Source organism: Canis lupus, chromosome 19 (genome assembly GCF_011100685.1).
Source record: "Canis lupus familiaris isolate Mischka breed German Shepherd chromosome 19, alternate assembly UU_Cfam_GSD_1.0, whole genome shotgun sequence".
Taxonomy (NCBI): Eukaryota; Metazoa; Chordata; class Mammalia; order Carnivora; family Canidae; genus Canis; species Canis lupus.
Genome location: NC_049240.1, coordinates 41,848,067 through 41,861,329, shown reverse-complemented (window position 1 = coordinate 41,861,329; position 13,263 = coordinate 41,848,067). Strand labels below are relative to the sequence as shown.

Sequence of the window (13,263 nt, the reverse complement as noted above, 5' to 3'; positions counted from 1 at the left end):
AATTTTACTCTTCGATATTTGATTCTTGGTGCTAATTAAATAGTATAATTTCAAAAAAGCATGAGTTTGTAATTTTATGTTATTGCATAGAAATATGTGTATATAATGACTTTGTGTTGTCGTTATATAAACCTTACTAAATTCATTTTTCAAGGCCTTGTTAAATTCATTTTTCAATTTTACTTTTAATATTAATTAATATTAATATTTAATATTTTAGTTTTTCAAATGATGATGTCAGATGTGAATTATGACCAATTTGTTTTTTTTTCCTAAACGCTATACTTTTTTTCTTCTTGCCATGTTTCAATTAGCAATAATCACGCCTTGGATAAACCTCATTGGGTACGATATTGCCACTGCACAAAACTTCTTGCCATGTTGTAGTAGAGAGGAATTTACACTATGTTGTACAATGTTGGGTAGAGATAGTAATAATGGACATCTTCATCTTTTTTTTTTTATTTCACAAGGAAAATTCAAAAGTTCACTATTAAATAGAATGTTATATCTCTCTATATAAATTTTGATTTGTTTTAAGTTTTTATTTAAATTTTTTTTTTTTTTTTTTTTTTTTTTATTTATTTATGATAGTCATAGTCACAGAGAGAGAGAGAGAGGCAGAGACACAGGCAGAGGGAGAAGCAGGCTCCATGCACCGGGAGCCCGACGTGGGATTTGATCCCGGGTCTCCAGGATCGCGCCCTGGGCCAAAGGCAGGCGCCAAACCGCTGCGCCACCCAGGGATCCCTTAAGTTTTTATTTAAATTCTAGTTAGTTAACATATAGGGTAATATTGGTTTCCGGAGTAGAATTTAGTGACTCATCACTTAATTACATGCTCTTCACAGGTTGGAGTTTACACACACAGTGAAGTGCACAAATATTAAGTATTCAGCCTAACTAACACGTGTGTATACTTTTGGAGCCACCACTGAATCAACCATCATGAATCCTGGTACATTGCAGGTATCTCAGAATGGTCAGACGTGGCCTCCTTCCATTTCTACCAGTATGTTTTGCTTAGTGACTTAACCAAATTGGTGTTAAATGGGTAAGGGAGTTCACTGTTGTGATTTATAAATTATTTTCTAGAGCAGAGAGCATGAGAAATGTGAAAGTTAAATCTGCAGGACAAAAAGTAAGATTCAGCCTTTCATTTTCCTCCTCAGAATATACTTTTCCCTCTGTTCTTTTAAAAACATCAGGCTCCATGCAAAGTCCTAATAGCTACCTTATCATCCTGAGATGGTATCAATTCAATGAAACCTAAAACACTACTCTTTGTTCTTCATATATGACAGCAGGAAAAGTAGTGAAGGATGGGAGAAAAATTAATTAACATAAAATATGTATGTTGGAGTTCTGACCTCGGTTAAAATAGAATCACAAAATAACTGAGCACATTAATATTAAGAAAAAGCATACAACTTTATATACTATTTAAAGCCATGAAAGAACTAAGATATAAACAAGTCTAAATAAAATAATTTTTTTTAATTTTTATTTATTTATGATAGTCACAGAGAGAGAGAGAGAGAGAGAGGCAGAGACATAGGCAGAGGGAGAAGCAGGCTCCATGCACCGGGAGCCTGACGTGGGATTCGATCCCGGGTCTCCAGGATTGCACCCTGGGCCAAAGGCAGGCGCTAAACCGCTACGCCACCCAGGGATCCCAATAAAATAATTTTTGAAAGATGATGGCCCTTCAGAGATGAGAAAGACAAGCAACATTCTTTATTAATGCAGTTGTTGAGTCTACAGAGAAAAGAAAATTGGTATAAAACATTATACACAAAGGAGCATTAAGCAGAAATCAGCTGAAATCTTTGCCACTGCAAAACGGCTGACATGGCTGCTAGCCAATTCTCCTCATAAGAAATCTGGGTAACTGAGCAATGGTCCTAAAAAATTAGAGGCTGTTTGGAAAATGAAAAGAAATTGTTTAATTTCTTTTTGATTAAATTTCAAAGCCCTGCTAGTGGACAGGACCTAATCTCACTGTGAAAAACTAGAATACAAGTCACCTAACCTATCGCTTAAAGTGAAGATATAAGCACCTAACTGCATAACAAAGGAGCAAAGCAAGTCGTTTCTGGAAGAATTTATTATCTACTTGAGTTTCTGCTACTATTTTATATCTAAAATACAGGATACACAAGAGTAATTAGAAGTCCTGCAAAGTGGCAGGTCAATGTGATTACAGTAAAAAGTAAAAAAGTCCCAAGAAGCAGAACTGTAGATGACACAAATGCAGGAATTAATAGAGTAAAAAATAAGAATTAGAAATGTGGATGAAATGGTATAAAGATGAAGAGTTTAGAAAAAAAAAACAAAATTCTGGAGCTAAAAATTATATTTGAAATGAAAAATTCTTTTGATTGGCTTAAAAGTAGAGTGGATACAGAAGGAAAACAGAATTACTAACTTCAAAGGTCATTTGAAATTATCTAAACAAAAACACAGGGAAAAAGAGATATAAATTAAAAAATTGTGGATAAGAGCCACTTAGACCATCAGTTTCTATAAATGTATAGTAATAAATGGGAAATAAAATTGAAAAATAATATAATTTATAGCAGCATCCCAAAAAACTTAAAATACTTAATTTTTACCACATGTAAAAACTATACATTGAAAATTCGTGAAAGAAGTTAAAGGTATACATAAATGTAGAGAGATACTATTGTCACAAATTGAAAGTCTGAATATTAAGATATCATTTCTCCTGAAGTTGATCTGTAGATTCACATTTACCCCCTTCCAAATTCTAGTGGTTTTTTATTTTAGAACTTAAAGTTGATTGCTTATAAAAGAATTATAAACCTTATAGTAGATACATAATTACATATTACTATGTTTTAATAATCATGTATGTTATATATTCTTATCATTAGACTTCTAAAACATAGTACATAAATTATTATAAATATACATTTTGGGACACCTGGGTGGCTTAGCGGTTTAGCAACTGCCTTTGGCCCAGGGCATGATCCTGGAGTCCCAGGATCAAGTCCCACATCGGGCTCCCTACCTAGAGCCTGCTTCTCCCTCTGCCTGTGTCTCTGCCTCTCTCTTTCTCTCTCTCTGTGTCTCTCATGAATAAATAAAATCTTTTAAAAATATAAAAATAAATGATTATAAATATACATTTTATATATTCATTTAAAGAAAGAAGAGTCAGGCAGACTAGAAAAAGAAAAAGAAGGCTGAGGTACCATATTTCAACATTTAGAATAAAACTACATTAATTGAGCCAATGAAATATTAGCATACATGTGAGCAAATAGACTAGTAGAACAACAACAAAAAGTCTAGAAATAAACCCATATATGTAATTACTTGGTTTTGATGGAGGCACCTATGCAGTTCAGTAAGATGAAGGGAGATTTATTCAATTAAAAAATTTAGGATTCCCCAGAGAAATAGAACTAATTAGATATATAGAGAGAGATAGGTGTAGATAAAAGGAGATATATTATAGGAATTGTCTCATGTGATTATGGAATCTAAGTTTCACAATATACCTCCTCTGCAAGCTGGAGCACCAGGAAAGCCAGTGATATAGTCTAAATCTGAAGGGTAGGTGCTTGTTTAAGTCCCAATGTCTAAAGGCCCAAGAACCAGGAGCTCCACAGGTTTGAGGAAAAGATGGATGTCTCAGCTTCAGATAAGAGAAAGAGAGAATTCACTCTTCCTTCACTTTTTTGTTCTATTTAGACCCTCAATGTATTGGCTGATGCCCATCACATTGGTCAGGATAGTGGGGAAGGGCATAAGGAGACAGAAAATCTTAAGCAGGCTTTATGCCCATCATGGGCCTGATGTGGGGCCCATCTTACAACTCTGAGATCATGACCTGAGCTGCAATCAAGAATCAGATATTTAACCGACTGAGCCATCTGGGAGCTCCATGAGTGGTTGTCTATTCAGTCTACTGAATCAAAATGCCAGTCTCTTACAGAAACATCCTCACAGGTACACCCAGAAATAATGTTTTGCCAGCTAGCTGGGCCTCCCTTAGCCCAGTCAGGTTGATACATAAAATTAATCATCACAACAAATATTTCTGGAGAAATTAGATACCCAAATGGAAGAAAAAATGTTTATAAAATTAGTTACCACTGACCCCCTCCACACATACACCTTACCCCTTGTACCAAAATTAATACAAAATGGATCAGAAGCCTAAATGTCAAAAGTAATATTTTAAGCTTCTAGAAGGAAACACAGATATATCTGGCATAGGCAAATATTTCTTAATTAGAACAAAGAAGGTGCTAAGCATAAAAACAATTTGACTTAAAAATAAAATCTCCAAAATACACCAAAAGATGAAGTTAAGGAAGTAAAAAGACAAACCACAACTTGGAAGGTATATCTACAAAACCTGTATCTGGCAAAGGATTTACATCCAGAACATATAAAATAATCCTACAGATCATTAAAATGATAACTTTTTTTTTCAGATAACAAAAATACTTGGGCAAATACTTCAGAAAAATAAGATATCCATATGTCAATAAGCATATGAAAAGGTTCTCAATTCCATGACTATAATACAAATTACAGTCACAATGAGATTTTATTTTTTTTCACAATGAGATTTTAAAATTAATTACAAACACCATACATACCAAACCAGCTAATATTAAACTCCAAGGATTTGTAAGGATATAGAGCAACTAGAGCTCTTCTGTTGAGAGTGTAATACTGTACAACCACTTTGGAAACTGTCTGCTAGTCTCTAAGAAAAACCAAGCTTTGGTCATATGAACCAGCAATTCTCTATGACAAGGCACATCTTGCACAAGAATGTTCATTAAAATTTAATTTATAGAAGTTTATAACTAGATAGAACCTGAATTTTAAGCAATAACATATTGAGTCAATAAACTGAGGTCTCTAAGACCTCCAAACATACCAATCCCCAGATGCTATGAACAGAATGCAAAAATTCTTTGGGTGATTTGGTGAAATCTAAGAGTAATTTACTCTTACCTTGCAATGGATTGAACATTTATCTGTCCAAATTTTGTATGTTGAAACCTAATCCCCAATGCAATGGCATTTGGAGGTGGGGTTTGGGAGGGGATTAGGTCAGGATGGAGCACTCTCATAAATAGGATTAATACCCCAGGACACGAGGCCTTAGGGATCTCTCCCAACCATTCCTTTCATGCTGAGGTCAAAGTGAAAATATAGCTCTGTAGGGGATGAAAGGTGCAGCATAGGGAATATAGTCAATGATATAATAGTGTTATTATAGGTTGATAGATGGGAGTTACACTTGTGGTGAGCAGAGAGTTCCATAGAGTTGTTGAATCCCTGTTATACACATGAAAATAATATAACATAGTCAGCTATATTAAAAAAAAAAAAAAAAACGAAAAACAAAAAATAAGCTTATCAAGGAAGTGGGCTCTTACCAGACACAGAATTTGCTAGTGCATTTATCTTGGACTTCCCAGAACTATAAGTTTATACAGTTCCCAAAATTGTAAAAAACTGGTGACATTTTGGTCTCAGTATTGGTCTCTGTTATTAACAGATTTTGCACTCAACAATAATGATATGTAGTTAAGCTTTTGCAAGAGAAAGTACATGCTATTGAGCTATGTATAGCCTCTGCCCCTGCTATCAGGGCTTCATTATATATGAGCTCATTGAGCAAATGCCAGAGTGCCTGGGGAAAGAGGCTGACATCAAAGAATGGATCTTATGCATTAATTATTAAGAGTGTCTGATGCTGTAGATACCCTCTGATAGGCATTTATGTAGAATGTGAATATTTTTATACTCTTTGCCAAGGTATTCATCCACTTAGATTTGTTGTCACCAGTTTTCCAATTTTGTTCAAGTACCTGATTTACCAGCTAGCATATAGTATCACCTATGAATTATGTCAGTCTTTACCATGGGTCATCTCTAATGTAAGTGAACAATCCACTCACTAGGAAGATACCCATCAGCACTGTCTTTCTTTTTTCTCCATTTCCACCTAGTAAGAGAATATTGTGTTGATTTATTCATAATCCAGATCTTTCCTTTTTCCTTTTCATTAACTCTTCTCACAGTACTTGCGGTGAGGCCATAACTAGGATGAAGGAGAGACAGTGAAGTAGCAGGAGCAGGCACTGAAATCTTGACCACTTTGTGACATTTAACCCATGCATTCTATTGACCTGCTAGCACTAGATTGCATGCTATTTCCACTTTATAATACAATTACTTCTGTAAATGTTCCAATTTTATGATTTGGTAAGTTATATAACACCGAGTATATAACAAGTATATAACACGCGATTTAGATTGCATAAATAGTGCCCTGTAGTGTGTTCAGTTTCTCCTTCTGCCCAGTAGCAAACCAGGGGCTACTTTTCAAGTGGAGTATAGTTGTTAGTTAAAGAGAGCAAAGACCCCACAGGGTCTGCACTGTGGTTCTTCTACAGGGGCTTGCTAGATGTTTCATTAAGCATCTCTCTAGCACAGTATTTCCAAAACAGTATGTCTATGGGTCACATATCCCAATGACAGTGCAGCTTGCACTGCAGCCTATACTTGCTGCAGAGACTTTATGTTGCAAAGGCTCCACCCAAATCAAGAGTCTTCCAGTTAACCCAGTAAACACCTTTAAACAGTATTCCTTAATAAATAATAGCTCCAAATCTAGAGTATCACCACAATTGGATCTGTTTCTTCATTGATGAGCAGGGCAAAGTATAGCAGTTTCTCTTTTTACTTTATAGGAGATATCCCAACATGCTGCCGATCAGTGGGTCCAGAATTTTCAACATGGCAGGCCTCTGAATGTTCATAGATATTTATGGCCTACTCTCTGGCACACATGTTTTACTTTGTACTCTTTAAGTGTAATGAGGAAATGTTACCAATATAATGAGCTAGTGTAATATTTGCAGCACATCAGGAAAATCAAGCTCCCTTTGGAATATATTATGGATAGAGAACAAAAGGGTTAGAAATGGTCTGGTGACAAGATCATAATATTGTATCATTGCCAATATGTGAAGATACACAGCTTCTAACTAACTTCGTTCATACCAATAAGGGGAAAACTTACCAAGTTAGTATTTGTATACTAGGTGCCAAGGACTGTGTTGTTTTGCTCCAGGAAAATACTATATCCAGAAAGAGAACTGTAATTAATATCACCATCTAATTAAGTTTGTGGTGACGTATACTAGAAGACCTCTGGCTTTTGCACTGTTCAGATAAGATAAAAGAGCATAAATGGCTCTCATTCCGTGTATCAGAAAATGATATTTCGAGAACCACTAAGTTAGAAAAACACTCAATTGGTTACCTGAACCATAGAACAAGGGATATTATGGTAGATAGGGTTCTCAAAGTATAATCTCCAGACTAGAAGCATCACTATCATTCAGAAACTTAGATGTGCAGACTGGCAGGCTCCAGCAGAGACTTTACAGGCAGAGACTTGGTTAGAGGGTGTCATGCAATCTGTATTTTAGCTAATATTCCAGGCAACTCCGATATATGGTAAAGTTTGAAAACCGCTATTCTCTTATTAAGGAAGTCTTAATTCTTGGACAGGGTAAATCAGCGCAGGATGTGTATGAGCTTTCTCTGGACTCATTGTGAGATAATGATTGGAGTCAGAGGTTTACCTATCACCTGACCTTCACAAGTCCCCTCTTTCACTTGTGAAATGTAGTAATGTTTTCAGCACCTAGGGATTTGCATCAGTTAATAGCCAGTACCTAATTATGTCCCAAAGTCCAGAATTATGTCTGTATGTTTCCATATCTGTAGGGCAAAAAGATGATGGAAAATGGCCACAGGTCTCTCTGGGGAAGGCTCGAGCTATGATTTATAGTATACTGTACTAGTTACATTGTAGATCTCCTTTCCTATCAAGGGGCTCTAGGTCCATAAATTATCCTAAATCTGGGTATTGTATAAGAGACCACAATTCTCTAATATAGTCAGCCAGGTCTGTGCCACACAGATCTAGAATTTTTCTTTCTATATATGTATAGCAGTGCCCTAAAGACCTTCCAATCTATTTCTAGGGAACTTGTGGTCAATTAACAATCACCACAGATCCTTATGGATTGAAATATTCTGATTACCACTCTGTCCTGCAAATTTTTGTGAATATTGTTCCCAGTTTCCATTGCTGATTTTTAAGTACAGCAGCCTGAACTTTCCCATGTAGAATCTTATTATTCTCTTTAAAAACAGGGAACCTAATTCCATTGCAGCATTATCCACCATTATCTCTAGCCTACAGAAATCAGCTACCACAGAACTTATTATGGAAACTGGATCTCTCTTTTCAATGCATTTTTTTTTTAATCTTCCTTCAGTTTTATTGAGACATAATTGGCATACAGCACTATACAATTTTAAGGCATACGGCATAATGACTTACGTATTTTGCAAAATGATTACTGCAGTAAGTTAATATCTAGCATTTCCTATAGATACATTTTATTTTTTATAGATACATTTTAAAATAATTATTTTTCTTTTTTCTATTGCTATTTGTCAGACTTCTCATTTTGTTCTTGTTGTTTTCCTAATTCTGTTCAATTGTCTGCATGTGTGTTCTTAAAGTTCACTAAACTTCAAGAGAATTATTCTGAATTCTCCATCTGATAGTTCATAGATCACCATTTCTTTAGAATCAGTCTTTGGAGCTTTATTAGTTTCCTTTGATGGCATCATATCTACCTTGTTTTTCACTCTCCTTGATTCCTTACATTTGGTATCTGTGCATCTGAGTAAGCCATGCTGTGTTCCAGACTTTATGGGTTCACTTTGGCAGAGATATTTCTTTACTAGTATGTCCAGGTTAGGTTAGGGCTCTGGATATAGTCAGTTGAAAACATCCTTGGGTAGGTGGAGTGTGCTATCAGGATCTATTTTGGGACAACATTACTGCCCAATTCTGAGGTTGATGGGGGTGAAGCTGCTGGCTGACAGCAGCTAAATAGGACAAATGGGCTGGTTCCCTGCCCAAGCAAGGCTGTAGGATGGATTCCACAATTGCTTGGATTCTCTGGACAAGACTCCTATGTGGGTGGGACTGGACTGGGTACTATACTCACCAATAGATGCTACTATGAATTAGCTTCCACTGCCTTGTTGGGGCAGCAGAATAAGCCCCAAAGCCTATATGGCTCATGTTTTGGGGACCAGAATCAAGCAATTTGAGTACTGAATTCCCTGGCTAGACAGGGCTACCAAATTTGCTCTGCAGATGGATTCTTTTCAGTTTAAGCAAGGCTGTAGGGTGGGCTAGACTGCTTTCCCCTGTGCTCTATTTACATTCCCTTGTCAGGCAGACAGAAAGCTGCCCACCTATGGGCAGGACTGTGAATTAGTTTTCCCTGCCTAGGCAGGGCCCCATATATGCCCCAAGGCTGGCAAAGGTCTTGTTTAGGAATCAAATTAGGCAGAACTATGCACGAGGCTCCCTCTCCTAATGGGCCATTATCCTAGTACTGCAGATAGGTAGAGTTGCCAGCCAGATTCTCTGCTCAAGTGCCACTGTAATCAAAATTTCAGAATGGGCTCCATAGATTCTTGGAAGCTCCTGGTTAGATTTCCTGGTCAGGTCAGGCTGGAGGCTGTATTCAGCTTTGTAGAGGGATGTAAATTAGCTTCTCTTCCCAGTTGGGACTGCAGATGAGGCCCTGGGGCTGTCAAGGCTCTTTGGGAATCAAATCAGACAAGACTTCAAGACTTCGTGCTAAGCTCCCTGATCAGACGTGGCCATTGTCTTGGTTCTGCAGATGGAGAGCCACTGGTCAGCCTCTCAAGTGCCACTATAATCTGGGCTGCAGAGTAAGCTGCCAAGGTTCCCCAGAGATCTGGAAAAGTATCCTGACCAGCAAGGTTTGGAGGCTATATTCAGCTGTGGTAGGACTGTAGATTAATTTCCCTGCCTCAGAAGGGTAGGGCACACAGCAGTCCCCAAATCTGGCAAGACTTTTATTTGAGGAGCTAATCAGACAGACCTAGGCACCAAACTCTTTGGCCAGGCAGGATTACTGACTTGACTCTCCAGATAGACAAGCTGCTGACTGGGCTCACTGCTTGAGTGATGCTGGCCTAAGCCATTCCTCAGAACTCAGGCCTGGCTTCCTGATCAGGTAGGATGAAAAGCTATCCTCAGCAGTGGGCAGGGCGATGAGTTCGCTCCCTCCCCCTTGGCAGAGAAAGCTCTAAGTCTGGCAACACTCTGTGTTTGGGATCTTGACTCAAGCCAAACTGTGGCCCACGTTCCCCCAGGCAAATGGAGCCCCTGGCCTTGCTTTGTGTATGATCATTACTGCCTACCAGGCTCTCTGCTCCAGTGTTCTGGGCTAAGTAGCCCACTAGATGTCCCAACTAAGCTTTCTGACCATATGGGGCTGGGAACTACATTCATTAGTGAACGGGGGTACAACTTTGCTCTCCTGCCCCAGGGAAAGGACCAGCCAAGTTCCAGGGCCAGCAGAGCTCTTTATTTAAAGTTCTAATCAGACATACTTATATTCCGTCAAGTATCCTGGTCAGGTTTGGTCACCATTTTTCTTTTCAAAGATTTTATTTATTTATTCATGAGAGACAGAGAGAGAGGCCGAGACATAGGCAGAGGGAGAAGCAGACTTCTTATAAGGAGCCCAATGTGGGACTCGATCCCAGAACCCCAGGATCACGCCCTGTGCCAAAGTCAAACGCTCAACTGCTAAGCCACTCAGGCATCCCTGATCACCATCTTGAGTCTGCAGATGAACAAAGCTGATGGTTGAGACTACTACTTGGGTATCACAAGGAGGAGCTTAGTATGCCAAGTTCCAAGTGTTGGCTGCTGTAAGCTCCTCTCCCCTTCTCCATTACAGCTCAATCCCTAGTCCCCAAGCCCTGCAGATTCCTCCATGATCTCCATGAGGAGAGACCAGAGGGGGACTCCCAATAAGCAACCCACAATGGTGAGGAGGTTAGATGTCTACCCTGGGCTCCTTTTTACCTCTAGAAGAACTGTAGGCTCAGGAAGCCCTCTTCATTTGCTGCTGTGCCAGCCTGGGGGAGAGGTGATGTGGTTAATGTGTAGACTCTCCACTTAACCTTGTGATGCATTCTTTCCATCTCTGTGGTATGGGGAAGGGAGGTTGCTTCAGACTCAGTCCCATGTTTTCAGGATTTTCACAAGGCATCCAAAAACAGTTGTTCTCGTGAAAAGGACGTGAAGTCAGGAATGACCTTGCTACCTCTCGGTAAAATTACTTTCCCAGTTTACCAGTGCATTACTTAATGCCTTGATAAAGGTGGTATGTTCTGAGACTTTCATGAAAGCAAAGTTAATGAGTGAGCAGGTTCAAAGTAGTTCCATTCAAACTCTTCATCTCCTTGAGCTTTTGTCCTCTTAGAGCATGTTTAATCCAACACTGTCTCCAGGCTTAAATTAGCCAACCTAGGTGCCTATTAGTAGGACTCCTTAGATATTCAATGTAGCACATTAAACCATAAATTCCAGGTGACTGTATCTATGGTGACAAACTTGGGTTAATCAAGTCTCCTACTTTCCGTTTTGGATCTAACTATCACTAGAATCTACTCACATGCATGCTCCCCATATTCCTGCCTAAACAAATTCGGTGAATATTTTCATTTTTCTCCTCACCTACTGTTGTGGCTGAGCCCCATTTGCAATGGCTCTCTTTTAGCTTCTCACTAGTCTCTGACCTTCCTACCCTCTTCAGTGTGGCCTCTTCTCTGTATTTAGCTTTAGAGAACCTATTCTTCCAGTCTTCAGGACATTTTCTGTTTTTACATTGATGTGGGTGCTATCTAGGTGTACATGTGAAACAAAGTCAGTTTAGGATCTTTCTGCTCCCCTATCTTCCCCAAAAGTACAGTTCACAGTTTTTATAGCTCCTTTGGTATATAGGTCCGGATATTTTTTTTAGCCTCTGTGGTAGTCATAGGTCACAGCTTCTCAACACATTGTTTAAATTGGTTATTTACTTCATTCCTTAAATATCCCAGTCTTAGGAAGATCATTTGGTAGTCAACTTGGTGGTTAGTAGCTTCAAACAGGCATTTAAAACTTTTGAGAGAATATAGTGCACCCAAGAGATGCTTAAGATTACTCTAAGCAGGATAATCTCCAATATATTTGGACTGTACTTTGTAATGCTGGTCTCCAATACTTAAAGAAATCAAAATCAAATAAGTCAAAGAAAAAGCTCATGAAAGAAGTTACATTTTAAAAAGCCAATTGGCTTATTCCTAAGTAATTGAGTTTTAACTTCCCCAGAAGGGTTAATCCAGGCACAGCAGGTAGTTGGACACAGCTCAAACACCTCCTTGCTCAGCTCAACTATAACCAAGAGCTATTCTATTATTAAGGACAGCCTAGGACAGAGAGACTAAGGATTTTTGTTAGGCTGCTATTGCTTTTAGAAGATTTTAGGCAGTAATTTTAAGAATTAAGGAGAAGTTTTTGATCATAACCTCATTTACATTTATCCCTAACTAAGGAAATGGGGATCTGCCATATGAGGTTTCCTTTTTAACTCAGCAATGTGAATTTAGGGAAGTGACCAATGAGAGGTCTTATTTTTTTTCTTGTGAAAAGTTAGACGCCCAGTTAGATTTTTTTTTTTTTTTTCTAACCTGAAATAAAAGAGGTTGTCTTCCCTTAGCAGTGGCCTGGGAGATACTAATGAGGTTGCCATCCTTTTAGGCCAATTCCAGAGTAAAGGAACAGAAAAGAAAGAGAAAGGATTTTATGTTTAGTTGAAATATGAAGTCCTGATCTGTGTCTTGAGTGGAAGCAGCCCATACCTTAATGTTAGTTAATTCTCCTTCTTGTCAGTTTGATTTAGAGGCCTCTAGCATCTTTTAGCTTTGTAGCAGTGTCAGTGGTCAGGAGCACACGGTAAGGTTGCTTTTCATGGTACAAGGGCTGTCTTTTTTGATGTTTTAGAGTACCAAGTTACCAGGCTGTAGATTGAGATGGATGGGCTTTTTTGAATTAGACTTTAGGAAGGCTTTTTTTAAATCAGTTGATGACAGACCTGAGGATAAAACATTAGAGACTTAACAGTACCAGGTTATACCAGTATAAGACAATAATGGATCAATAGAAGGTTCTATACTGATAGAGTTTCAAGAATTTTGTAGGGTTTTTATTAAGGCTTCTTTGATTTGTCCAGTGAAATGGGTGCTTTGATCACTGGAAATAATGGAAAATTCACCTCAGGTGGGAAACTTTAAAAAAAAAAA

The 13,263-nt window shown here is 38.1% G+C and overlaps 1 long non-coding RNA gene and 1 other non-coding gene across 22 annotated transcripts in view; one reads left to right on the top strand and one right to left on the bottom strand.

Annotated features, from left to right (window-relative positions):
- The window catches only part of LOC102154499, a 310,721-nt gene that overhangs the window by 216,710 nt on the left and 80,748 nt on the right, over positions 1–13,263 (top strand). For 9 of the 21 annotated variants that reach the window (XR_005374236.1, XR_005374230.1, XR_005374223.1 and 6 more), the window contains one exon: positions 852–969. The exons of the other annotated variants lie outside the window; for them this stretch is intronic. This is a non-coding gene — a long non-coding RNA (uncharacterized LOC102154499). The remainder of the gene's footprint in view (positions 1–851; positions 970–13,263) is intronic. 21 annotated transcript variants of the gene reach the window in all.
- On the bottom strand, positions 237–371 carry LOC119877296. Its single transcript, XR_005374352.1, has one exon. It is a non-coding gene; the product is annotated as a U4 spliceosomal RNA (small nuclear RNA).